Here is a 26,904-nt window from a genome sequence, read left to right on the forward strand (position 1 = left end):
AATGATGATAATTACAAAACAGCAATATAAATTTTAAAATTAGATATATTCTATACTTGAATCAAAAGTATTTGCTTCATTATGGTAATGCCATATTGTTTTTAAAACATAGTGTCTATATTTGTTTAATTTAATGTCTAAGTCCCTGGTTATCACTGCAGTTTTACTCATGCATAAGTCATCTCATGTTCATCGCTATAACTGTTTGATGTGTATTTCCAAAACCCAAAAAAATTCCTAAGACTTAGAGACACATCACCACCTATTGCAGAAATGTCACTCATGTTATGAATAAAGCATAAGCTTAGAAAAACATCACCACTCAACAAACAAACAGCATTTGCTGAACCAAATACATGTGTCTGGAATTCTGCTTCCAAGCTAATTGGAGGCAGGCTCTGGTGCTGCACCGCAGGACGCCGCGGTTGAGAAATCCCTCAAACTGGTCAGGCAGAGTTCAGCACACCAGGCAATGGCAGTCACTTAACTCTGGGGGCAGGAGGGATGGTGAGAAATCTCAGAATTCAGTCTGGGAAACAATGCTGTCATATTGTCAGTCAACCACAGAGGTGCAAGGAAGCCAGCAAGAAGGACAGGGGCTGGTGTAAAGCTGCCTGTGATGCAGCAGCAACCACTGCAAAGGGCCAGCTCTGCTCTGAGGGATAGCTGGGGTTGTTTTACAGTGGAAGAGCACTGGAGGAGATGAAGGGTAGGCAAACGCAAGACAGGATGAGGCCTGAGAAAACTGAAGTAGAGCACCTGTTCCCATAAACACTGTCCCAAACCACCATGTATCTGTACGTGGCTGTGTCAAGCTGAACTGGGCCAAGCCTACATCTGGGACCATGGTGAATGCCATCAGAGGGGCTACTGCACCTTGGTAGTCTTCCTCTCAAAAAATGGAGTAAAACTGGTATGAAACAGCAATTATTCACTAGCCAATTAACAAAAGTAGAATGGGAATGTACACACACACAGCTGGAAGGTTCTCCTTTCCAAGCAAACTATCAGAATCTCACAGGCTGCCCAAAACCTTTATGCTATTGCTATATCTATTGTTAAGTCCTGAGATCTAAATTGATGTTTAATTTGGAAAGCTGCTGCTACAATATAGTTCGCAATCATTTTCTGGTTACATCCAAAGACACAGAGAAGCAAACAAAAAAACCATGAAGAGCCTGGTCACTCTCAAAAACCTGTTCTAATTTTTTTAATTCAGTAAGTGTAAGCACTGAACACTGATCTGGCCCACTCTGATGGCCAAGATGGAGGACAAAAAGGTTTCAAAGCTTTGCAACATCTCCTATCCTTCTTTCCTGTGTGTCAGACTAACCCTGACCCTGAGTCTATCAGCCTTGTCCAAGAAGTTGTTCCAGACAGGATGTTGCCTGTAAAACCTTCACACATTAATTCCACTAATTGGAGCATTCAAAATAAAAGCAGAGGGGTTTTTTTTTACCAAAAGGCCATGTTGCCTTTCCAATAGTAACACACTATCCAGCCACAGCCCAGGCTGGGAAATCATGCCTTACTGAGCTAATTTACCCTCACAAAAGCCATCTGACCCATTCAATCAGACTGTGGACCTTGATTTATCCATGTGGCAGCCCTGTTCAGCTTTGCTGGGCTGGACTTTGCCCAGTGACACTGCTGGGAAGCTGGAAAGTACCTCTGTGAAAAAGCACCTGCAAAAGCAGAAGGAACCCCTCAAACTTGGTAAAAGAGGCTTAATAGAGGGAAAAGTGGAAAAGGGCTGAGATGCTTAACCTATGTGAACTGTATATAGGAACAACACAGAAATAAAAGCCAATCTAACACAACTGTCACAACAGAGCCAGCTCTGAAAGACAACATCTGATAAGGCAATGCCTTTTTAAAATAAATCTCAGGATATTAACTGCATATTTGTTTGTTGTATTATAAAACTAACGTCATGACAACAACTCAATTTAGCACAAACAATAGTCCAATAAGTATAACACTGGTGCTTTAAAGTAATTAAATAACCATTTGTTCTTGCATTTATGCTGCTTTCAAATACTGGCAGAATTCCTTCACATAAACAAATGGCTCTTTTTTTTTTTTTTTTTTTTAATTTTTAAAGATTACATGTTGGCAGTAATTGAAGAGAAGCTGGACATTTGTTCCATTCATCTGAGGTGGAAAAAACAAAGACACATCTACCAAGTCGCATTTTCACTCTTAGAAAGCCAAAACAAGCACCCTCCAGGGAACAACAAGTTTAATTATAAACCATCACTGCAAAACAAGATAGATTCTGGGACATATCTCTGGGAACACATTCAGTATGTTAAACCAGTACAATCTGAAATGCAATTGTCTAATGTATTTATTTATTTAGTGGAAAGGCCATGGCTCTTTTTGGTGTAAAAAGAAAAAGTCAGCAAAATAGTGATTAGTTACAGAGGCTCAAAGTTCAGCACAAATAATATCCATAATATAGCAAGTGATTCTTCAGAAGAACTCAGAAGAATAGAAGAACACAAGTGGTGTCACTCAGCAGCCTGTTTGGTTTTTACACTGTAAATTTGCACTGTTCAACACTGAGAAAATGTGGAGCATAAAATAGTCACAGTGCACGAGAAAATCACCACCTCTGCACTGCAGTTTTCAGTCTCAGTTCCTACAGAGCTTTTTATATTTGCTGTATCAACAATATAAAATGTTTCTTTAGGAAACATTCTAAAGAGAAACAGAATTTCTTCCATTTAATTTTTTTTCACCTTTCCCATCAAAAAAAAATTTATTCCAAAATCTTCTATTTGAAATATTTCTTGATCACACTTGATACATCAAATAGTTAATTTCTGTCCACAGAAAATCCCAAAATGTGTTTGTTTATTAATAAAATTAAAATTTAAAGATAAAAAAGATGACAGAAGTTACAACCCTCTACACTTCAATACAGCTATTTAATAAGCCTGTATTTTCAGTTTCCACTGTGGAGCAGAGAGGAAAATGAGTTATGTCAATAACACTGTCAACAAGGTCAAGTCCCATAGGAATCCTTATGGATTCCTTCTAAAATCCTGTGTAGGTCTGTAAACTATGTCATGATCTTACCCACCACATCGGTAAAGAATGGAGCTTATTTTAAACACCTGCATACTGACAGCCTAATTCTGTTTCTGAAAAGACAAAATGGGTCTCCAGGAAGGCATAGAGCTGCCTCATAATATCAGAGGTGTCTATCAAGTAATTGATTCTCCTGAGCAAATGAACTGAAGAAGTAAACATGAGAGCTTTGTACAGAATCTCATTTAGAGAAAGATTCCATATTCTAAAATCCACACATGACATTAAAGATGAATGCTGACTTACCTTTTTTAAGAAGACATTACTACTTAAAACAAATATATGAATTAAGTATACTATTACTCACAGTAATACTATTGCCCATGTTCAGGATCTTTGAAGATATTCAAGCCTCTTAAGATCACACAATTTCTAAACAGAACGTGAAAATGATTTTTTTTCTGTCTAAATCATGACAATCAACACTTTAGAAAAGCTTACAGTCCAAAATGGTGATTATCTGATTTCTCATTCTCATTCTCCTTCTTCACTCTTTTCCCAACAATTAATTTCCTTGCATTTTACTGAATTTCTTCAGTTTCAGTGAAAGTAGCAGAGATTTATGATAAAACTTTTAAATCAAGTCTCCACTATGGAGCTGTATCAGATTAATGCAGAGAGTAATCAATAAGGGATACATTGGCATATGCCCACTGACTTTAATGAAGTACTACTAATAAGGTAGAGAAGGATCATGACCATCACGACCCCATAGTATTGGTGATAGTTGTGTTTACTAGTACACAAATATTAAATTTATCAACTTAGTTCCTGCTCTGAGTTCTTTTGACTGAAAGTAGAGCTTATCTTTAATAAATGGAAAAACATTTAGCAATATCTCTAAGGTTCAGTATCACCTTCTCCTACACAGAAGGAAAAAATGTAGGTCTATGGCTGTCCTTGTTTATCTATTTGATTTTACTCAAACCAAACAAATGCTTCCAAGACCAACAAAAATAAATTACTAGAACAATTAATTTTGTTTCACCACTTCCAAATCTACGTATAGTTACTCCCTACATAATGCTCTTAACCAAGTATCATTTGCTGAAGCACCATAAAACCCTGGTATGTTAGAGCACAGTTCTCTTCTGTAGGAGATGGAGGAATGAATCCCTCTGATGGTTGTGCAACAGGCTTTTAAGCTCCTTTTACTAAAAAGTGAAAGTATATTAACAATGCTAGTTGTACATGTCCTTATTGTGGTAATTTTCTCACTTGAGAGGAAATGAAAGAAAGTGCCATGCTACACTATGCTAAAAAAATGAGAAGATTACAAGGACAAGATCTGGAATGTTACAAAAGTAACATAACTACAGCTGGAATGTGATAGCAAACAATGTGATCCTGCCTCTCACAGTCTGTCTGCAAAGGAGAGGGAAATGAAAGGCCATATTTTAATAAGCTCTAAAAAATAACAAGACAACATTTCTAGTTCCTTGGTGTCTTTCTCATTCTGTGTCCACCCTCTGCAAGAATGACACAGAGGTCCTGAGGAACACATGCTCTCTGATTGCATGGTTAAAAAATGTAGCCTAGTACATATACATAAGAGAGTGGGAAGGAATGAAATGGTTATCCTTTGGGATGCTGATAATGAAAGCATTTGCATGATATTTCTCAATGTTTCCAATGGAGGGGAGCACGGCTCCAAATCACTGAAAAGTGGCATATCTATAAATCTGCTAGTGCTTTTCAACATGTTTGCTTCTATTATCTATGCCCTCTGTATTCAAGTAGTTAAAGAGATGCTTGATTAGTCCTGTGTAACATTAATGAATATCCCTCTGACTTCTCTTGTCTTCAAAAGCATTCAAGTATTCTGAGCAGTGGTTGAAGAACCAGTCTAGATGGTAAACTTGCCATGATACCAGAAACCTTCTGAAAATGCAGCAGAAAACTGCTGTCTTGGAGATCCAGGAAATGGGACTTGGAACTTGTCCCATCCCTAGACTAGATTCTAAAGGTAAAATGGAAAAATCTCTTCTATTCTCTCTCTCAAGCTCATTTATTTACAAAATTTGTAATTTGTTTCTTTACACATAAATTTGCAAACGTAACTGAAGAAAACTGATTCAAAGAACTGAAAATATATCACTACTTTTTCTTAAGACTCAGTATTAGTCAAAACATCCATGACTAGTTCTGTCACTGAGATCTGGGTAAAGAGCAGAGCAGCTTTCTCCTGGCAGGTCCCAGGATATTTCACTTAATCTTCCACCTCCCACTCTGGGTCTCATTCATGTATTTCAGTTCCTCTCCCTGTGTGGCCATACTGGGCGCACTCATAAGCTAAACCCACAGGAAAGAAACAGAGAAGAACAGGAACCATGCAAAAGCCTGCTTGGACAGATTGAATAATGCTCCCAATTTGTTAAGCTCTAGAAGATGACTGAACTTCCCCAGTGTTTTTGTTTTATCATTCTTTTGAAATCATAGCTTAATGTTTTTATTCTCTGTGAACTAGTGCACTAAACACAGTAATTTTTAATGGCGAAGTATTAGAAAAACATTAATGTAAATATATAATAATATTAATAATAATAAAGTAAATGTACTGACATATGCTTATGATTATTTTTATAAATGCCCCTTGGGAAGGCCATATTGAATCCTGAAAATTTATCTTTAACCGTGGCCCAAAATTATGGGTTCTGTTATATCCATTCAGCCTGAACCTTTCTAAGTCACCATGTGAGGAAAGTATAGGCTTTCAAAACAGACCAAGTCTGGCCATAACACAACAGGATCAGAGACATACTTCTGCCTCAAGGGAAAGCACTTCAAACACCAGGGTGCCAGTCTGTCAGCACTTATCACTCACTGGGTTATACTATCTCTTCAGCAGATTCCCCTTCCAAACTTCTACTTCATCACACCCCTGACCTTGCTACATACAGCCCCTTCTGCAGAGTTCAAGTCTGTATTGTATAAGACATGGAGTTTATTCACCATTTCTCTTTACCAGCTCAGAGCTTTGTTCACTGTAAGCCAAAATTGTTTACTCTGCTTGGGGCATTCATGGAGGATGAAGGGATGAAGAGAAGTCTCACCAAGAAAATGTTACGCTCCAAAGAAAATGAGCAAATACCAGCCCGTTCATGAGCAAATGACTGTTCTTTTGCCTCTTTGGTGCAAAACCTTCCATCCAAAAATGGGATGGAAACTGAGACAGACAGACCATACTGCACTCCAGTTAATAAAGTGCTTCAGATCAAGAAAAACAGGCAAGACTGCATCACTCTGGCCTTCATCGTATGGACTCTTTTTTTTTTTCCTTTGAAACACTGAATTTGCTGTTCAAGCCAAGACAAGAAAAGTAACATTTTTAACCTTAAGGTTCAGACATAAGCCTACAAAATTAAATATACAGGGCTGAAGTGAGGCAGGTTTAGTAGTTCTTAAGTAGCTCTTCTTTGTTCCTTCCTTCACTGTACAGTCAGTCAGGGAAAGTGTATGAAGCTGAAAGCAAACAGGCAAGAGAAGCTTCAACTGCCTTTATTTGCACTGAAATCTTTGCAGGTCTGGCCACATGGTACTAAATACTCTACAAATAAAGAACAAGTGTCAATACCTTCCCTGATGAGCTTACATCTACGAAGACAAAACAAACAAAAGATGGGTGGAGGAAAAGTCTGTGTAGTTACAGGAATAGGGTACAGTCACCCCCAGTGACACAGACACCCCAATGCAGTTCTGACTTGAGCTCCAAGACCCCAAAACCAAAATCTGTATAAAGTGTGTCAGACACTATTTACAGATCCTGAGTCAGAGCAGCCTGGCCCATCTTCTGCCCATAGAGCTGAACCCTTCAAAACCAGGCGGTCTCATCCATATTGCCTCCTGAGACCCCTTCACATCTACCCCGGCTTATGACAGGGCAGTTTGGAAATGTGCTAATTGAAAAGAGCAAAAAACAGTCCAGTGAGCAAGCTAACAAGCATCACAGGCTGTTGCAGACCACTAGTGTCTTTTGGCCTTGTTTAACTTGCAAATACAGATGTGACCCACAGATGTGACCCATCTGTCTCTTCTGCAGTCTGCCTGAGAGTCCCTGCACCCACAAGGGATATGTCACTAATTCCATCAGCTAAGCAAGATAGGCAGCTGGTGACAGAGAAAACAAAGTATCCCATCAGGTTTGGGCACTTAAAAAGTAATGCCTTTTATTGTGTAATTTCTGTGGAAAATAGGAGACATGGTAAAAGCATGCAAAGTTTTCCAACAGTCTGAATACAGATGTCTGAATTAAGCTAAAATGACCATCAGGTAGAAATAAAAAAGAGAAGGTGTGTTCTGGGTTTTTTTTTTGATACAGTGGGCAGATAAATTATAGATGACATCTAGAAAGTAAACTCTTGTTTTGAAAAAGGTGGTGCTGTGCCAAAACATCAGCTGTTTTCTATGATCACTGAAAGACTATTTTCAGAGTAGCTCTGACAAACTTCAAAGAAAAGAGCAAACAGCTGACATCCACTACAGTGCACACAAGTGTCCTTCTACAAGATGGTGCTCAAGGGCATGCTTTTAGAGCAGAAGTTCACTGACTTCTCCACCACCCTTATTAGTTCCCCTTCCATATCACCTTCACTTCATAAAAGCAAGGGAGGTGATAAAAGCCATGCAGGCAGCACTGTGACCAGGGACGAATACTTACGTCCAGCACTTGTCACAGCCCTTGTGCCACATGTCACCGCCTCTTCCCTTCTGCCAGACAACGTGCTCCTGGAGGAAACTCTCAGCTGCAGTCAACATTGAATGCTTAACTTTAAGCACCTTAAATTCAGTGCTGCTGTACTGCCTGGAAAAAGAACTGCAGGACAAAAGGCTCGCAATGAAATGAGAGTGGAAATGGGAAAGGAGCTTTTAACATGATAGGGCTACTGGCAAATAAAGATGTGTGATGAATCCCTTGCCCTCTTCCACCACGTGCTGAGAAGGGATTAATAACTGATCACACTTAAGTAGGTAGCAAAATTATTGCTAGCATCCTCTCATATTCAGATGAGATGATTAATTTTCTTTAATCAAATAATTCATGAGAAATAAAAACTAAAACAAATAAACAATCAGCATGGATCTTGGAAGAAAGAGTTTCAGGAAATGTCATGGCAAAGAGCATTCCTTCTGCCATCCAGCTGTTTGTTTTGTTTTAACAATTCATGAGAGTTGAGCTTCTGCAGCTTCTTTTGTTTTTCATATTACAAAAGCCTTGGGGATGTTTCTTTTTTAATTTTGAGCTCACTCTTGCACTGGGAATTTCTTTCCCAATGTGTGAGTGTGAATGATATGAAGGGATATTGTGCAACTGCTCACCTCTTCTCTTGCTGCCTAACCTCTTCTATTTGCCTAACTCTTCCCAAGAGCGATGAAAGAAACTTTTATCTATGGGTTTATTTGGATATGTGGAAACCAAGAACTCCCTACTTGCCTTCTGCAGGACTGAAGGATTGTGTTTACTATGATGATACTCTGAAATCAGGAGCCATCAGGTTGTCTTACACAGAAAGACTCAGGAGTCCAACTTGCACAGCTCCCAGCACTTACCCTTTCAGGTTTGCTGGACCTCCAAAAAGCTATCAAAAATAAGAGATCTGATGCCACAGAGAAGGGCAGAAGGCCAGAAGGAAAATGTCCACCATGGCTCCAGCTAAACCATAAAATACTAAGACAGGTGCTATGGAAAGCAGAGAAATAAAGTTTGTCTTTGTTTTCCTGTATGTATATATTTTGCTGTAGACATAATTTCTGATTAAATAGGCCCAATCCAACTCTTTGAAGTTAAGTGGAATTTCTTCAGTTTCTTCACTCATGCTCTCTTTGATTTACTTCTTAATGTTATTTGTGATATGACATAAAAGCACTCAGGAAGCTGCCACACTCCCTTCAACAAACAGCCACCCAGATGCTCAACAGCCATGGCAGTGATGATCCTAAATCAAATACTACTTGGTTTTCCTATATTAAATAACATATGCTCCTGCAGCACCACCAGTGAACATGGGGGGAGATCAGCTCCAGCAGCCACCAGCATGAAAAGTCCATGCTGGTTCAGCAGCAGAAACTGAAGATGCTACCTGTGCTTCAAATTTGTAACAGCATGTTTCTGTAAAGATAAAAAGAAAAAAAAAAAAGTTATTTGGCTCAACCCCGTCTGGCACTGAATCAGGCCCCATGTGCTGACAGAGATTCATCCCAACTCGCTGCTTCAAAGCACTGCAGCCAAAGTGAACTAAATATTTTGAACTAGGGTTTGCTGTCAGGGATGCTGTTTTCCAAGATCTTGCTGTCATTGATATCCTAATATCTGAAATTAAAGAAATACTGCAATTCCTTCATCCTAAATTTAGTCATCTGAAAACTAGGTGTCAGTTCATATAGTTTCCATTTACAGTCATCAGAGACAAACAGGCACTTCAGGGGCTGATCACTCCCAGACACTTAAGACTTCTTGAACGGATAGCTGAGGTCTCCCTCTCTGCTGATTAGACAGGGAAACTATATGACCATGTTAGTTGAGATACTTTAAGCTTGCCTCTTGGAGCCCTCAATCAGGATTACGAAGTGGACATGGAATGTATGGAGCCATGGGTCAAACAGAAAAGTATTTGCACAGAAGGATCTTTAAAATTATTGTGGAAAATTGTGGACCTACAAGTCATACAGTAATCAGGTCTGATGCTTTGCTGTTACATGAAATTAATCCTCGGTGGCTATGGACTTGTCAAGAGCATTCTCACCTTCTGAAACCCCCCTAAGCAATTCCATAAAATCAATCGAAAACAACCATTATCTACAACTATTCAAGAGCAAATCACTACTTCTTCATGACTTCAAGTTGAATGAGAACAGTAATAGTTCATTCCTGAGCTCCATCCCTGCTCTCTAACATATCTGTTAACTTTTTTCAGAGTTTTAACACATGCTCTTTGTGCATAGTGTATTCTTGTGAGAATAGCTCAATTGCTTTGAGTGCAGCACAACTTTACCACAATGGTTGTGATACAGGTGAAAATATTAATAATCTCCATTTTTTGTTGTGTATACCCTTGTATACCTCCAAAGATGAGATGTCTGTATCACTGAGATAAATCGATTGCTTAACATGATCCTACCTTGTGCAACACGAACCATCAGTACTGTGGCAAGAGACAGGAAGCTGCTACAAACTCCCAGACTATTGCAGCTATTGTTGCAGCTGAATTTGGTCTGATTGCTTGACTTCAACATTTTTTGTTGTTTTTTGCTATTAATCTTGGAAAGTCTCCAAAATAAACCTGATAGAATCTTTATTGTCATAAAAGATGCATTCTTCCCTAAACTTGTAAATCATCTTTGGCACATTTCCAGATTTTAGTAATTATAGATTTCCCCAGAGCTCCCTGTACATTGCCCATAGATATAAGGCTTTGTGTGATCTGTTTGCTAATTCAGAAAAATACAGCAAGCCATTGCATGAACCTCACATTAGACAGTAGAGCAATTCAATAGTAAGGCACTCTTTAGGTCTCTGTATGGTTTTCTTGATGGATGTCACACTACTGATCTATTTTTATGCATTATTTATACTGGGACAGTGCCTAGAGGCTCCAGTCAGGGGGCAGAACCCCATAGTGCTACACATACTATAAAGGAGTATACAAGAGCTTCTTCTCCTTGCAGCCGATAGTCTAAGTGTATAATGAATGTCACCAGATGGATAAAACAGTCAGAGGGAGCAGAAAGTGAGACAGATGTTAATAACAGTAACAGACAAAGCACAACAGCTACTTAGCTATACAGAGGCAATGTGATGCTCCTGTCACTGCTGTTTGTTTGCTTTCCATATGGTATTTTATGACTGGAGCTGACCTGTGGACAAGCACTAAGACACAGAGTTGTCCTCTGTGTGTCTGAAGCACTGGGTACTTTGAAACATCTTTCATTGATCACATCATGCACCTAGGTGAGAACTGGAGGAGGTCAGCCAGAGAAACAAGAGAGCTGCTTACAGAGGATGATTCAGACCCCCTGAATTAAGGCATAAAGCAGATGATGCAAATTCATGGGTTTGGAGTTACTCATGGTAAGGATTAACACTTTGAGGTGTCATGGGAGCCCAGCAAAAAGCTGGTCTCAATGCAATTCACATAATCAATACCTTTATTCCCTTGCACATTAACAGTGCAGAATATAAACTTCTCGGGCATCTGTGTTTCTGCTTCAGGAACAGCCAAGGGTCCTTACAGAGTCCAGGAACACAGTGCCTAGTTTATGTCCAGACTCTCGAGAACCAGATATAGGGTCATCTCTAGGATGGACTTGATGATCTCAGAGGTCCCTTCCAACCCAGCCAATTCTATGATTCTATGATCTCCCATCAAACTGGCTGAAAAAGTCTCACCCAGGCTGAAGATGGACTTTTAAGATCATAGCATTGTGACCCAAACACACCTCTCAGGGATTTCTTATTTCACATCCTAATCTGAGTCAGGGTTGCTCCACACCCAGATAAGATCCCCACCACATTTACATCCCCTGTGTGAGCCCTAAATCCTCTAAATTCTTAGGTCAGTCTGTCTCTGGTTTCCCAAAGCAATAGGTCCTGGATCAGCAAGGTCAAGAAAATATAATAAACATAAACTCCTGTGAAGACATTTTGCTGAATTCAGCATATTTTAGAGATTCTCAAGCATAAATCTAGTTCTCTGACACCAGGTCCCTGAAGTGACTGATCACTCACTCATCTCTGCCTCTTCATCAATAGACAAGCCAAAAGACAGGAGCTGAATAGCAAAGGGAAACTCTCCTTCCCTTGCAGAGCCAGTGAAGCAGACAAGTGACAAGCAGCTGTGAAGGAAATAAGCATCCATTTGCATGAAATGAGCTCTGGAGAGGCTGGAGGTGGGAGCCACTAAAAGAAGAGGGACAGGCATTTTCTTTGGCGTTTTCTTTGAAGAGTGCAAACCAAAAAGAATAAACTGGTCATAAAGGAATGTTGCTGTCCTACAGGGTCATACATGTAATCATACAAGGAGAGACTCTTATCACTGAGTCACACGTACAGCAGGATAAACTGAGGAAGCTGATCTTTGTTTGAAATGCAAAATTGTGCAATTGCATGTGTTAGCAGGGGCCTCAGATAGGTCACCTCAGGCTTCCTCATGAGTCTTTATTATTCAATCTTTCCTCTGGTCCCCAGCATCCTACAGCTGCTTTGCACATGGACCTCCAGCAGCTCTAGTAGAAGCTCCCAGAATTTTTGTACCTATTTTCCAAATAATGTTATTTTTCCTTTTTTTTTTTTTTTTCCTTTAAACACACAGCAGCCATAATTGTATTTTCTCTGAGGAACAACCATTTCCAAGGAGGTAGCTACTACCTAGATGCAGCACAATATTTCCAACCTGCATGAGGTTGTTGAATTAAAGCAAAAGGCACAGGGAGGAGATTTCCGAAAGAGCTCAACTCTCACTTAGTTATTCAGGCCTAGATTTTCAAATGTAGTATTAGGTAACTTGAGAGACATGGAGGCCTTAGTGAATATAACATTGGTACTATGTGCACAACAACAGGTTCAGGACGTTGCCAGTCAGCACAAGGACTACTTCAGAGAAAGAAAAGTGGGAGCACTGTTATGCATTTAGTTTTTTAATTAATGATTTCCTGAATGTTTATGAGAAATAAAAGAAGGAACACATAAGTTCTTTGAGGTGGTTTCTGTTTCTTTTAAAAGAACATTTTAGCAAATGTTTTCAAACTTTTATCAAATGTCACTTATTAAAGACAATTTCACCCTCAAAACCAAGCAGGGCTGATTAAATAAAATCTTTTTATTCTTAAAATTGCATTCACCTTGCCTGATTCCAATAATCTAAAATTCAGGCACTGTCTTGGATCTCTCCAGAGAGGGTGAAGACAGGCATTGCTGGGGTGAATGCATCCCCTGACTCATATATTGTCACCAAATAGTTCTTTGCTGCTTGGAGCGCCTCATCTCTGTACTGGAAACAGAGGAAGATTAAGTGACCACCTTACCCTACAGACAAGGGAAATAAATCCCAATTTAATTAGTTTTTCTATGTAATATGCTTGCATGACTTCCATTGTTACAACATCTGAACACTCATATTTTCCGAGTCTATTTTAGTGTCATATTCTTTTTATGACACAGGGTAGTTTTTTCCCATTTATAGACATATAGCTGAGGCAGGTAGAGGCCAGGATCCAGGTCTGCAAAGGTATTTAGCAAGTTAACTGTCTAAATTAAGTGGTTTTCAGTCTCAGATGACTAACACTCAATGATGTAGACAAAGAAGTGGCAGTTGGGTGCCTTTAGGAATTTGCTGGGATCTAAGCAGAAATGACTTGCCTAGGGATGTATGTCATGGAATTAACCCCAGGTCTCCTGAGTTGCTGTCCTAACCTTTGGAATGTCCTTAACATTAAGCAAATCCTCTGATGTTTTTGGAATTAAACTTTTGAAGTATTTACAGTCATGTCTTTTTCTCTGTCAAACTCAAACAAGCTATGCACACGCAAATCCTTTAATTTTTCCTCATAAATCAAACCTGACTCAAAGCCTCCCTTCTCATTTTTCTTGCTCTTCTCTAAGCTCTCCTTAGATGTTAACTTACCACTAATAGCACAGTAAAGGCAAAATTCCAGGTTGGATTTTATGTGTTACTGTGATACAAGTAAATACATGAACACTAGCATAAAGTTGGATCTTTCACTAAAATCAGTGAAAGTATTATTTTTACTATAATGAGCACAGAGTCCTACTCTGGTGTGTAGTATCTGGGCACTCTGTATCACAGTGCAGAATGCTGATATTGGCTACTCATAGAAATTATTACTCAAGACCTTAAAAGTGAAATACTTAGTGCTTGTCAACATGCCAGCCCAGACACAGAAAGATGGGAATTACAGCATTCCTACTGCTTTTCAACCACATCACACAGAAGTCTCTATTAAAAGACTTCTTTTAGAAGAAAATAGAAAGTTTACTTCACTTTGAAAGCAAACTCAGGACCTATATTCTGCAACTGGTCATATTCTGCACACTGTTCTGTTGGTTTAACAGCATGCTGACTTCCACATGTAGACAAACCTTATCAGAGCAGAGCAGACTTCACTATTGGGTGATATGTGTTTCTTAGAATAATCTTGGGGAGAACTGCTGAATGCTAAGAATGTCCTCTGACTTCCCCAAGACTTGCACCTGGGTCACAAGGGTCAATTCAAAATATAGATTCCATTCATTTAATCTGTGTTAATTTTTTTTATTATTATTATTATTTTATTTTATTATCTCAGTAAGGTGAAACAGGCAAATTTCTTTAGGGAGAAAGAGGTGATAGTCTCACCCTATGCAAACAAATGACAAGATAAAAGACTTTCTGGTGCTACCCAAGTGCAGTTCTCCCATTCTACGAAAGCAGACTTGATCTCTAACTAATCAAAACAATTCTATATCAACTTTGAATTATCATCAAAGCATATCTGTATTTCATTTTGTAAAACAATAAGCAGCACGGACAGAGTGTGGCAAACACAGAGTTAAAGTATTATGCATATTTTAAAGAAGATGTTTAAATAACCATGAAAGGTTCTTCAGAATATGAGGAACATTTGATCAACTGATGTATTAAACAGACCACAGAAACCTTACACAGTTACACTTACAATAAATCCAACAGATTGTTTATGGACTAGCACTTATTGTCCAAACAGAATTCAGTTTCTTTGGACATCAGGAAAATGAGATTCTATGGCAGCCTTTCCATTGTATTGCCTTGCCCACCTTCTGAAATTGAAATTGATAAAACTCCTACACCAAAATGAGCCTGCTTCGCCCAATCACCCAGCTTCTGAGCAAAGAAGTATGTTTGTTCTGTGTCAGAGTTTCCAACCTACTTCTTGTGAACCACAAGAGGAACACGTTACTTCGAAGTTTTACACAAACCAGAAAATCTCAGGCATCACCGTATCTCTGTAGGGAACGAAGAATAAGTACTTAGGCAGCAAACACTGCCAAAAACTAAAATGCCTATTTTGGGACTTTGTCCCAGGCTAACAGAAAAGCAGGAGGTGGAAATGACAGCTACACAAGTAATGACACCCATGGGACTGAGGTCACATCTTCAACTTGAGCATGTCCAAAAAGAGCTCTGAGCAATTGCTGCTGTTTCCCCAGTATCACTGGGTTTTTTCTCTGAGTGGCAGCAGACACAGGTCCAGGAAGATGTCTGTAACATCTGTAGCTCAGAACAGATCCCATCAGTGGGATCACATCAAACTACTTGGAAAAAAACTTTTCATCTTCTAGAGGAAAACACTGGAGACACTGAGTGAGGATCTGGGATCCATTTGAACATAACCTACAGAAAGTCTTGGTTGCTCTATGGAACAACCTTTGTTTGATTAGTGTCAATCATCAATTTAACTATCCTCTGCCAGCAGCTTTTCAACTTCTCATACTGCTTGTTCTCACACTTCTTCTCCCATGTGACTCAAAGAAGAATGAAGAGGGACAGCACAATTTAGAAAGGGTCCTGCTTTTCAAGCATCAGAACACTATTTGGTTGAGAAAGGAATGAAAACAGATAATAAGGATATTACAGTGCCTACTGCAAGGCCTTGTGAGATTGCTCCAGGGCCATCACAACAGACCAATTTCTGCTGATAGTTGCACTAAAGATAACAAAGCTGCTTATATTCAAAGTCAGTGTGTCCCAGTTTTTCTGGCCTTTTATACAATTTCACTTGTAAAGGTGAGTTCAGCATTTTGTAGACAAGATGAACTAATAATTTATCTTGGAGGTGTCAGATCCCACTTTCCATTGTGTCATGTGGATTCCTGGATGGAAAACAAAACACAATGATTGCAAACAAATTCCAAAATGCTCTTCTCACATCACTTTTGTGGCATTTAACTTGTTTGCAGGGAAAGGAAGGAAGGAAAAGACAGCAGGGATGGAAAGTATTTTTTTTTAAATATCTTTTTTTAGCGTAGATTTTATTATCCTTAAAACAGGGTGATAACTTCAGTTAAAAATACAAATAAAGCCTTTCTTTACTAAGAAAATTACTATCCATATTTCAGCACTGACCAACTGCAGAACAGCTGTGCTTCTGGTATCAGTGGCATTAATAGTATCATAAACAAAGGTGTTTTTACCATTCTCATGAAAACCTGACACAAGACTTGAAATCTGTCTGAATTCTTTCTCTTTAACAGCTTAGCACCAAGATTGCTGCTGAGCACAGTAACCCAACAGAGTGAGACTTTTTCATCGTGTCGGGACAGTTCCTGAAGTTTTTATAGAAGCACAAGAGATAGTTAAACTGTAGGAAGGAGATAAAATTTCATAGATAAGATGAATTTAGAGGCAGGAGCAGCCTGTCTTGTGCCTCAAAACCACCCGGAGAAATGCTGCAGCAGAGGTGAGGGTGGGCAACTCCGGCTGAGACAGGCCAAGCCCTTGAGCCACAGGACACGCCAGCAGTCAGCACAGTCCCAGCACAACAGGAAAAACAGGGGAAAACCAAGCAGCATCACACCTTGGGTTTTAAACTGAGAATGATTATTCCATTCTGCTTTTTTATTTTTTAATTGCTTTGAAACCAGATGTTTGGGATTAAGAGACTCACAATCACTGCACTGTTTGCTGCACATACCTGCTGCTTTTCTGATGGGCTGTGAAAAGGTACAGAAATTGGCACTGGAGCTTTGAGCAGTGTTTTGTGCCTTAGTATTTATTCTTCATCCTTAAGCATCAATGTAAAATGGCAACAAATTGAGACAAAAAACAAAACTTCCCTCACTGTAAGAACTGAAGCTCAGTAATTTATCTATCATCAAGTAGCCAGGATTTGATTTGAAGCACCATCAAGGAGACCACTGTGTTATGAGTTTCATAATGGTGCTCATGTTGCCATTTAGGAAAGCAATGAGCTGTAGCAAAGTCACAGGAAGCAAAGGACACAGGAGCTCCAGGTTCACGAATGAAATATTTTATCTGTACTTAAATTAAAAATATCTTTAGGGAAAACAAAACAAAACAAAGCCCACACAACACAACAAAACAAAACAAACAAGCAAACAGGTATATGAATTTCCAGAAGGGTACCATAACAATATCACTTTACTATTGCCCCTTTCACATATATTTTATTTTGTGAGTTTATGTAGTCTTCAGCCTGAAAAGTCTATAATGATTTTTATCTGAAGGTGGAAAATCATCCCATGTGAAAACTCTCCTGATTTCACTGAAAGGTAAATGTGTTGTCTGCGTGTTATATAGGAAAAGATATTGCTTTGCCATACATTCATTTTTTATTCTTTTTCAACCTGAGGCAGCTTTATGACATAATATATGTCTGCTTTTTGTAGATGTCACTAGAGGACTATAACCACCAAGTCATAACTCCAGAATAAATCTGTACACTGCAAATGGTATTACCCAGAACACTATCTTAAAAAGTTAAAACAGCACAGAGAAGCAAATGTAAATGCCCCTTTTCTTCTGGAAAGAGGTCCTAAATGATTCTTGAGCCTGAACAATGTTTGTAACTATCTTAGATGCAGTAGTTCTCTCTCTTTTTCCTCAACTAGGTGAAACTGACATACCAAAAATTGCATCCAGTCAGCTTTTCTTTAAAGCATTTAAAACTTTGAGTTCAATTTAAAAAAAAAATCTTGAGTTTTAAAATAAAAACCTTGAATTTCATCACATCTGAGAAAACTTTAGTCCAAACATTATACATTGTATAAGACACCAGATCAACAGCCCACAAGTATGCAGGCATTAGTTATGTAAAATATCCTTGTCTATTACCATTGTTTTAGCCAGCAGATTAGCTTAATAACAGATTTATGATCTCAACTGCCTCTACAGTCAGCCAGGTTCAGTATCAGAGACCAGTATAAAATCTGTCTTCTGCTGTAACCAGGCTTTGCATGTAGCGAAACCTGCTTAACAACACATTCATTCCCACATGGCACCTGGGCCATAGGGTGCTTACCCAACATGGTGACTATTTCAAACTGTTCAGAGCCTGTGGTGTTCAAAACCAGGCTTACACTTCTGCTCACCCTACTTGCAAAGCCAGGGTGGGCTCCAAGCATGCCTTGTTCTCCAACAGACTGAAACCAGAAGATCCCAACACTCATTATCAAGCAACCCCAAGGTTAGAACACCCCCCCAGAAACAGGTAGGATTTGACTTGTCATCATTATTTCAATAGTGTAGTTCAGTACCAAACAGAAAATATCCACACTGATACCAAAACATTAATTGGAGCAGGTCCAGTAAGAGAAATCTTGTCCCTGAAAGATGATGCTATAAGCACACCATTCCACCACCTTTTTCTGTTGAACCTTTGATAACAGAATGCTTCTAACAAAGTGGAACTGTGGTGGCTGAAAAAAAATGAAGCTTCCATGCACCAGCAACACCACCACTCACACATGAGCTTGAAAAACTGCACCTCCAGGTCACTTCAGGCAAGAGCAGGCACCTGAACCACTGAAATCTGTTAGAGATTTTATTTAATTATTATTTGTTCTATTATTGTTATTATTATTATTACTGTTGTTGTTGTTGTTATTACAGTTATTATTTTGACACAATGAAAAGAATAACCTGCTTAGATACTAATACACTGGGAGAGCTCATGTCTGAGGACAGCAAATGAAATTTGGTGCTTAAATCAACAGCCCAAGGCTTGAGCTGCAGAGTGCTCCTCCTACCTCTATTCAAGCTGGCTTACACTGCCTTCCCTCATGACTTGTGGCTTTGGGGGATCCCACCACAATAACCCAGCCAGTGCACAAGAAATAGCACTTGATCACTCCTTCAGTCTCTAGTTTCTCTTTACAGCTGTACTCCCTAAATGCTTTCAGTGTACCACTAACTTCAATCTCTGCTTTTATCTCTCAGCTTTTAGAGCTCTGCTCATTCCTTCCAAAGGCCCGGGACTGCCCTCGGCGCTTACAAATCACTCCACAAATTTCAGTTACATGCTTCAAATTTAACACCAATTGAAGACAACAGCTTGTTAGCTCTTGATTTTTTTGGAACATAACAACTGCTGTGTGCTGAGGTTACTCCCATGGACACTGTCCACTTCTTCAGTGCAGCATTTTTACCTATGAGCTGGTGCAGAAATTTGCTCAGGTCAAAAGTCTATCGCCCAAGTTGGAAGTGTAGAGTGGCTCGTGCTAAATTAAAACTCACCCATTTGTGGATGGTTTGCCTGTAATTAAAATGATCATTATGAAACCCCTCACTCAAGACAGCTTTTGCAGGATTACAGTCAGGAAGTATATTTTATTGACTTCAAACTCTGAAATGAAGACACAGAGATTGACATAAAATTCATCACAAAAAATGGTATTGCATTTCAGCTTTAGGATGGGGATAGAACTAATAAAGACATCTGCTTTTATTAGCTCTCCCTTTTTGCTTGGATTTCTGTTCCTTTGACTAACCTGTTTCTACAAATTAATGACTTAAAATATTAATATTTGCTTTTAGCAAACTGGATGAAACCAACTGTCTTCACCATTAATGTGCCAAGATACATGAAGATCAGCTAAAAATTGGTATATTTTCTTCCAAAAAAAAACCAAAAAAAAAACCACCAAACAAGCGAAAACAAACCCAAAAACAAACCTCAAAACAAACAAACAAAACCCAAAACACTAAATTATGTTTTCTTCTTCTTGGTAAGTTTGTGTTTTTGCATAATGTTTCTAGAAAACTTTTTTGTTTCTTTTTTGAAAACTAGAGTTCTGCTCCAGTTGAAACACAAAGGCTTAGACTCTCCAACTGAAAGTATTACATGGCTCAATGGATCCAAGAAGATGCTGGGCCTCTAGAAAATCCTATAACTTCAATATAATATACCTCCTCAGAATAAAGTGGATTCTTTGAAGATGCATTGTTCAGAAATTAATGTGCTAACTAAGGAGGTCACAGAAACAAAAAGTCAAGTTAATTCAATGTAATTTATTGAGGCATCAGGACAAATTTGCTATTTATCTCTCACAATAGGGGATCTCTGCCTTTACACATTCAACTTTGCCCTGATACTTGTGTCATTCAAAACCAGAAAAACAGGCTGAGATCCCTGTTCATTCTGTGAAATAAAATTGGTCTTTTTACTTGTCTCTTGAGGAACCCACAACTCTTTATCTCCTGTGCTTGCTGATACATGTCCTACCCTGTGGTTGAAAGTGGGGTTTGGGTTTTTATTTAATTGGATACATCACTGGTGCTAAACACAAGAGGACTTTGATTTCTGACCTGCTGATGTTGCTGCAGTATAGCTAATAACCAAAAAGAATTTCTATGAATGTCAAAATGTCCACTGCTTCCAAATAATGACTACACAAACAGAAGGGTTAAATCATTACTATCCGTATTGTATGCCTGCTTCCTACTAAAATCAATATTTTAAGAAATATGGAAGATGCAAATTTGATTCAATGTCTCCTCCATTAAACAATGGATCTTCAGAGATGTAACATCATCGCTCTGTTAGCTGCATATACTGTATTTGATAATTACTTTGATAATTAATTTTCTGGCACCTGCTTAAAAAGAAAATAAGCCATGAAATTAAGTAAGTTATTTGTATTTTATATGCAGGTGGAACATGTCTTATGAATTAATATATGAATTTTACAGCTTGCACAGATTATGAAGGAAGTTAGAAATACTGTGCAGGAAACCTTACTTTTAAGGCTGTTTCTTTCTGTGAATCTTGGAGAATAAGAACTGTATTTTCAACAGGCTATCGATATTTGTCACTGCCCCTTAATTTTACTTCTCTCTCAAAGTGTAGCTGTTTAGCTCATTTGATACCAAAGGATGCTATGAACAGTTTTCTTTTATTACACTGTTTTAAAGCCTTTTGGTATAAGTCTTCATAAAACCTCACACATGTGCATTATAAAATTACAGAGAATACGTTCCATATGAAAAATTCATCGTATTTCTTCTTGCTGTTTTTAGCCGAGACTCAAACACGAAGCACGAGAGCGACAGACATTGGTTTAATTCTTCATTGTGGAAGGAAAAAAATAATCAACTTGTTGCTTTTGTTTGAGAAGGAATGTTTTACATACTCCCTCTTTGCAGTCCAAAAAAGGATTTTAGATGAACAAAAAGTAACCACAATTATATGGAGTGTGTCATTGATAAATTCCAGGGGAATGTAACAAGCTAGGTAGGCACATACCATTAGATCTAGCTATTCAAAATGTTAAAATTCTAGCCAAGATTATGCTGGAATATTTGGCCACATCAGCCCTCAGGACTGCACTTAAACTTTTAAAACACTTGATCAGACTCTAGATTTAGACTCTAGGAAGCACCTCTTTCAAGAGGGCATTTTACACAGGACGCTGTCTTTAAGCATGTGCTTAAGTCCCTTGAAGTCACTAAGTACAGACTGACTGAGATCAGACACAAATCTTGCATCTTTAGTTTTGTGCTTAATTTTCAGCTAATCTGAAGTTTTCTCTTTCCAGTCCTGAGTTATGCTGACGCAAAATGAGATCAGACTCAGGGCTACAGTATCTCCAGTATTTTTGGAAGGGGACATACCACGAAAATCAGTAACTTCTCCCCATCCCCTTGGAAAAAAAGAAGAAAAACCAGCAAAAACTCAGTACATCACTGGAGTGTGCTCAGATGTTACAGAACCTTTTAGCCTCTCTTCTTCTGCATGACATATGGTTCCTGCAAGTCTCCTGACTGACTGACCAACTAGATTTGAAACAGTTTAATTATGGGTATTTGTTTTGCTTTAAAACTGACCACATTAAAAGAAAAAGCTCACATTACTCTTATTTCTGTTTATAAAAACACAAGATGAAAATATGCAAGGATGTAGAAACAGGATCCACATTACTGAAAGCTGAGTAATACATATAGTGTGAAATTCATGCAGTGCCACAGGTCCTTGTGAGTTACAGGTGTCCATGTACATATCAGTTATAGAGCATAAATTTGTCTTTAGCCATATATATATCCAGAACCCTTTAAGATTCATCCTGAAAGGTTGCAAATAAATACCTCTACTGCACTGTGCTTAGTCTGAGCAATGAAGCTGATTATTAGGTAAACTGTCAGGTACCAGCAGAGCTCTGAACATTCATCACATTTTCCAGTTATGATGCAGGGCAGTGCAATGATTTAGTTAAGGCCATCATAACACCACCATAAGCCTAAATACCACACCCATCACTCTGATAGTCAAATTGAGTCAATGATTTAACACAGATGGGAATCCAGGTTCTTCTTGGCGTACTGTTATCTGTTCTGCCCATTAGTCTATATGACTTCCATAAATTATTTTGCAGTTCCTGTTAAAAGAAAATAATTCCACATGATGCTAAATGCTGCCTCCCAGCTGTAATGCAAACTGGAATTTTGGACCACAGCACTGCTCCCTGACTCATCCTGGATCCCCTCCATGTGACGCTGGATCCATCTAAGCTGGAGAGAGTGAAATAGAAGGGCTTTTTTTTTTTTTCTTGGCTCTTCTTTTTTTTAAATCACTCACTCTCAGATAACATGTGGATGTTCACGCAGCATGTCTCTAAGATGTGAAAAATAACAATACCAGAGAGGGGCCTTTCTGAATACACAAGGATAGAAAGGAAATTATAAAAGAACTAAAGATTTCTACAGGCATAATTTAAGCACTGACTCATTGCCACTGCTAAGTTTAAAAAATACATAAAACCCAGACATAAATGTTGGGACGAGGGGGAGAATGTGTTAAGAAGCATGACAGAGGTGCAGTAGTATAAAAAAAAAAAAGATAAAAATAGCACACCCGTGAAGCAAAAATTTTCTTCACACATAGTTTAAATGCAGCCACCACACTTCATGTCTCATGGGCACGGCTTTGCTATGAGCTCCTCTGTTGCTTGTTTGCAGTTGGAGAAACTCCAGAAAGCAAGGAAAACAAACACATCACACAGTCACTGCATGTATTTGATCTCACAACACTCAGAATGCACCTTAAGCATTTTCCATGGGTTAAATAGACAAGGGACCAAATATAGCTCTGACTCTCCCGCAGGCTGCCTTGCCAGCAGAGCGTGGTGGGAAAGCCTGCTAAATCAGGATGGAAGGATTCCCTCATGTAGGAAACCTCAAGGAGTACAGAGGTGGCTTAGTGGCCAATTCCAGCACCAGGGGTTTTAGCCAAAGAAATGCCAGCATTTGTTGGGAATTGAGCTGATTCCCAGCGAATTAATCGGCCTCTCCAGAGCCACAGGTAATCAGTAGGTGTACACTGCAGTGGCACACAGTGAAGAGACACCTGAGATTACAACCTCTGTATTTTTAACAGCAAAAAGAAAAATGAGATAAAATGTAAAACAGGGATTCAAAAAGAATTCAGAAATACATTATTTTGACCACCTTAAGCTGACAGCATGGTCACAGATTGACTTTGAGTGATTATGATCTTAAACTGCAAAGATACTGACTGTAAATGTAGGACATTTGCACCTCTGCTTGTTCTGCAAGAGATGCTGAGCAGATTTCTTCTGCTAGGATCAAAACAGGGACAGGTGGGTTTGGGAGTGCTTCATTCTTTGGCTTCACTTTTTAATATATTGGTGTTTACAGTGCCAATTTACTTTATTATCACTGCTTAATATTTGAGTAATAATGATGAAGTATCTTCAAACATTTTAAAGGACTCTTCCCAATGAATAACTATCCCATTTAATATTCTAGCTTAATTAAAACTTTCTTTTTTTTTTTTTCCTAGGGCCTTTCTTCATTTAATTGAATTGCCAAATGCCAATAGAATGTTAGTATAATTTGCATAATGAACATGGTGGTATAAACAATGAAAACATGTCCTTTCAGAAAACAAAAAACAACAACAAAAACCAAAGCAAGCCATTGTTCAGGGCTATTACAGAATTTTGGAAAGTCAGCTGATGGCACAACCTGCAGGTGGAGAGAGGCATGCAAGAGGTTGGTATGTAATGGTGAGGTCCAAAAGACATATCATTCTTCAAGGGAATCTGACAACAGACAGAATCCCACTAACAACAACATCCTGACAACAGGGAATCCCACCAAGCCAAAGCTTGTGGACACAAATTCAACTCAAAATTATGTCTAGATGAGACTCAGTTACCTTACTCATCACTACCAGCAAGCCTTCCTGGTAGTGATGGCATTATTTTCCCAAAAGCATCTTGCACCAGTAGTCCTAATTTCAATCATTCTTATATATTGAGACACAGAAAAGGATACTGGTGAAGCTCCTATTTCCATTTCTGGTTAAAGTGCTCCATGGGCAGAGCCCACACACTGGCTGTGGGACACTGTAGCACAAAATGCTTCTGCCTGGTTTGAAGCTCATCTCTCTGTGCCTCAGCAATGCACCTAATGAGGAGTCTGCTCTCTTTCCCATACCCAGAGAATCTGTGTTGGATTGATCCAGTGGTAAGAAGAGGGGAAGTCAATTCCATTCCTGGATCTTAGGCTAGTCTGGTTGTCAAAGCCAAAATAAAGTTCAACTTAAAGTGAAGCCAAGCTGCTCAGCCTGATTAAGAATAAAATGCTTCTAATTATGAAGCATCTCAGAGCAGGACTTGTCTTAAAAGATTTAAGAAAAAGAAGTGTGACACCTGCAGATTTTTGGTAGCTCTGATTGACAGTAGGATTACAATTATCGATTAAAAAAAACAAATTCCTCTTTAGAAAGATATTTAGACACTCAGCTTTCACAGATTTAGTAAAGACCTTGTCCCTTACATACCTTGCAGGAGATAAGTAGTGTTTTTGTGGATCAGGCCCACAGTGAGTAAACAAACTAATTAAAAGGCAAAGATGAAAATCCCAAGTACACTTCAATAAACAGTATTAAAATATTGTGCCATACAGTATACCACCTCCTTATGGTTAAGGAAATCAAGTTTCTTTACCTGTTCCCTAAGATCTGAAAGTGCATAACAAAAAAGAAGTAGTGAAATGTTAAAATTCTTGACAAAGTTCTTGCCTGCATCTTCCTGACCCCTGTCAGAGGCACAGATGCAGTGTTTAGCTGCTGCATTCTAAGCAACGTGCTTGCTGCTTATGGTCAGACTGCCCCATTGATCTCTATTGTTCTTGGACAAATTTTCCCAGTCCGAATCAAAGTGAAGCTTCTCTGTGGAAACATAGGTGTCTGCTTTGTGCTTCTTCAGTACAGTCACCAGTTGCCTAACACGCTCAGGAATGTTTCCTTTCTAAAAACAACTTTCATTTTGTAATACTCAGTGCAAAACAAGGAGCTTTACCACCCTCTGTGTTATACTGCACAAAGAAAAGTAGAGTTTGTCAGTGTGAGAAGACAAATAATCTCATTTCAATGAGCATCTCAAGCCAACCAGGTGCTCTGCAACTCCTAGTGATGGACACGTTCGGCAAAGTCGCTCCTGACAATGCTGGAGGACCATGTGGAAAGGAGGGAATTTTGCCACCGCTCCAGAATGCAACAGTTGCTGATGAGCATGGACTGATCGTGCCCATGCTGCCCTTCTTACTGCCCGGAGACACTTGTGGGAAGCAGAAGCAGTAACAGGGTGCCGGGGCTGACGGAACGAACCACCTCTCCCTCTGCCCTCACCGCTCCCACCACCTCCCAAACCTTTAACCCCCGCTCCCCAAAACTGCCGCCTCCTCGCCCCTCACTCCCCAAACCCACCTCTGCTGAGTTCCCAGGGTAGTGCCGAGAGATCTTCCCAACCACCCCACCTCACCGCGGCTTCCCACCTCCTCGGTGACAGCAAGGCAGGTGGCCCGAGGACCGCTGCCGGGTGCCGAGTGCCGGGTGCCGGTCCCAGCTCCACTCCAGCCCCGGCTGCTATCGGGGCAGAGGTGAACGGAGGGTCCGGTTCAAGTAGGGGGGACCCCATGCACTTTTCCACACCCCTACCCCCCCCCCCCTAGCCCCCCCCCCCCCCCCCCCCCCACACACACCCTTCTCTCCACCCTTTCTTCGCGGCGGCGGAAAAGTGCTCGGAGGAGCGGCGCGAAGTGCGGAGTGCCCCGCGGGGCTGTCTGGTACCTGCCGGGCAGCCGGAGCGGAGGCGAGGTGCGGGGTGAGACCGGTGAGGAGCCGTGGCCGGTGGCCGGGTTTTTGGAGGCGTTGCGAAGGAGGCGGGCTCCTCCCCGGCAGCAGCAGCGGCGGCGGCGGCGGCGGCGGAGGGTCTCGCTCCTTCTGCGCCGAGTGTCAGACTTTCCCCTGGTTTCCCTTCCTCCATCCCCGCCACCCCTTTCCACTCCCTCGCACGCACATGCACACCCCTCCAGCAAATGGGCTGCTTCGTGCGTGTGTGTGTGTGTGTGTCTGTGTGTCTGTGTGCCTGTGTGTCAGGCAGTTCAGCCACACACCCGCTGCCGCTGCTGCCGCCGCAGGTCACAGACCCGGCCACCAGGAAACGCGAACTCCCTGAAAAGTAGCGGAGGGCACAGACACAGGAGCACACACACGGAGCGTGGCAACAATATGCCCACCCCGCTGAGGCCGGGCACCCAGGGACCCTGTGCTCATGTATGTCCCCCTCCTCACCCCCGGACCACAGATCTCTCCCGCTTTGCTGGATCACACACCTGTGAGCTGGCACATCCCAATCTAATATTGTGATCACCTGCGTAAGTGCTGGTCGAGATCTTAACGTTCCGTGCAACCTCAGGTCCACTCAATTACAGGTCACTGGACTTGTAGACAAGAAGATACACACACATGCAAAAAACAGCCAGCTTGCCACAGTTGCTGATAAGGAGAAAGCAGCTG

At 40.0% G+C, this 26,904-nt stretch overlaps 1 protein-coding gene across 1 annotated transcript in view; it reads right to left on the bottom strand.

Moving 5' to 3' along the window:
* Positions 1-26,532, bottom strand: part of SEMA3D (semaphorin 3D) — a 138,422-nt gene extending 111,890 nt beyond the window's left edge. Inside the window, exon 1 of the mRNA XM_071734054.1 lies at positions 26,176-26,532. The gene's annotated coding sequence lies outside the window, so the exon portion shown is untranslated. The remainder of the gene's footprint in view (positions 1-26,175) is intronic.
* Positions 26,533-26,904: the final 372 nt, after the last annotated feature.

The sequence above is a fragment of the Heliangelus exortis genome, chromosome 1, assembly GCF_036169615.1.
Source record: "Heliangelus exortis chromosome 1, bHelExo1.hap1, whole genome shotgun sequence".
NCBI classification, from domain to species: Eukaryota; Metazoa; Chordata; class Aves; order Apodiformes; family Trochilidae; genus Heliangelus; species Heliangelus exortis.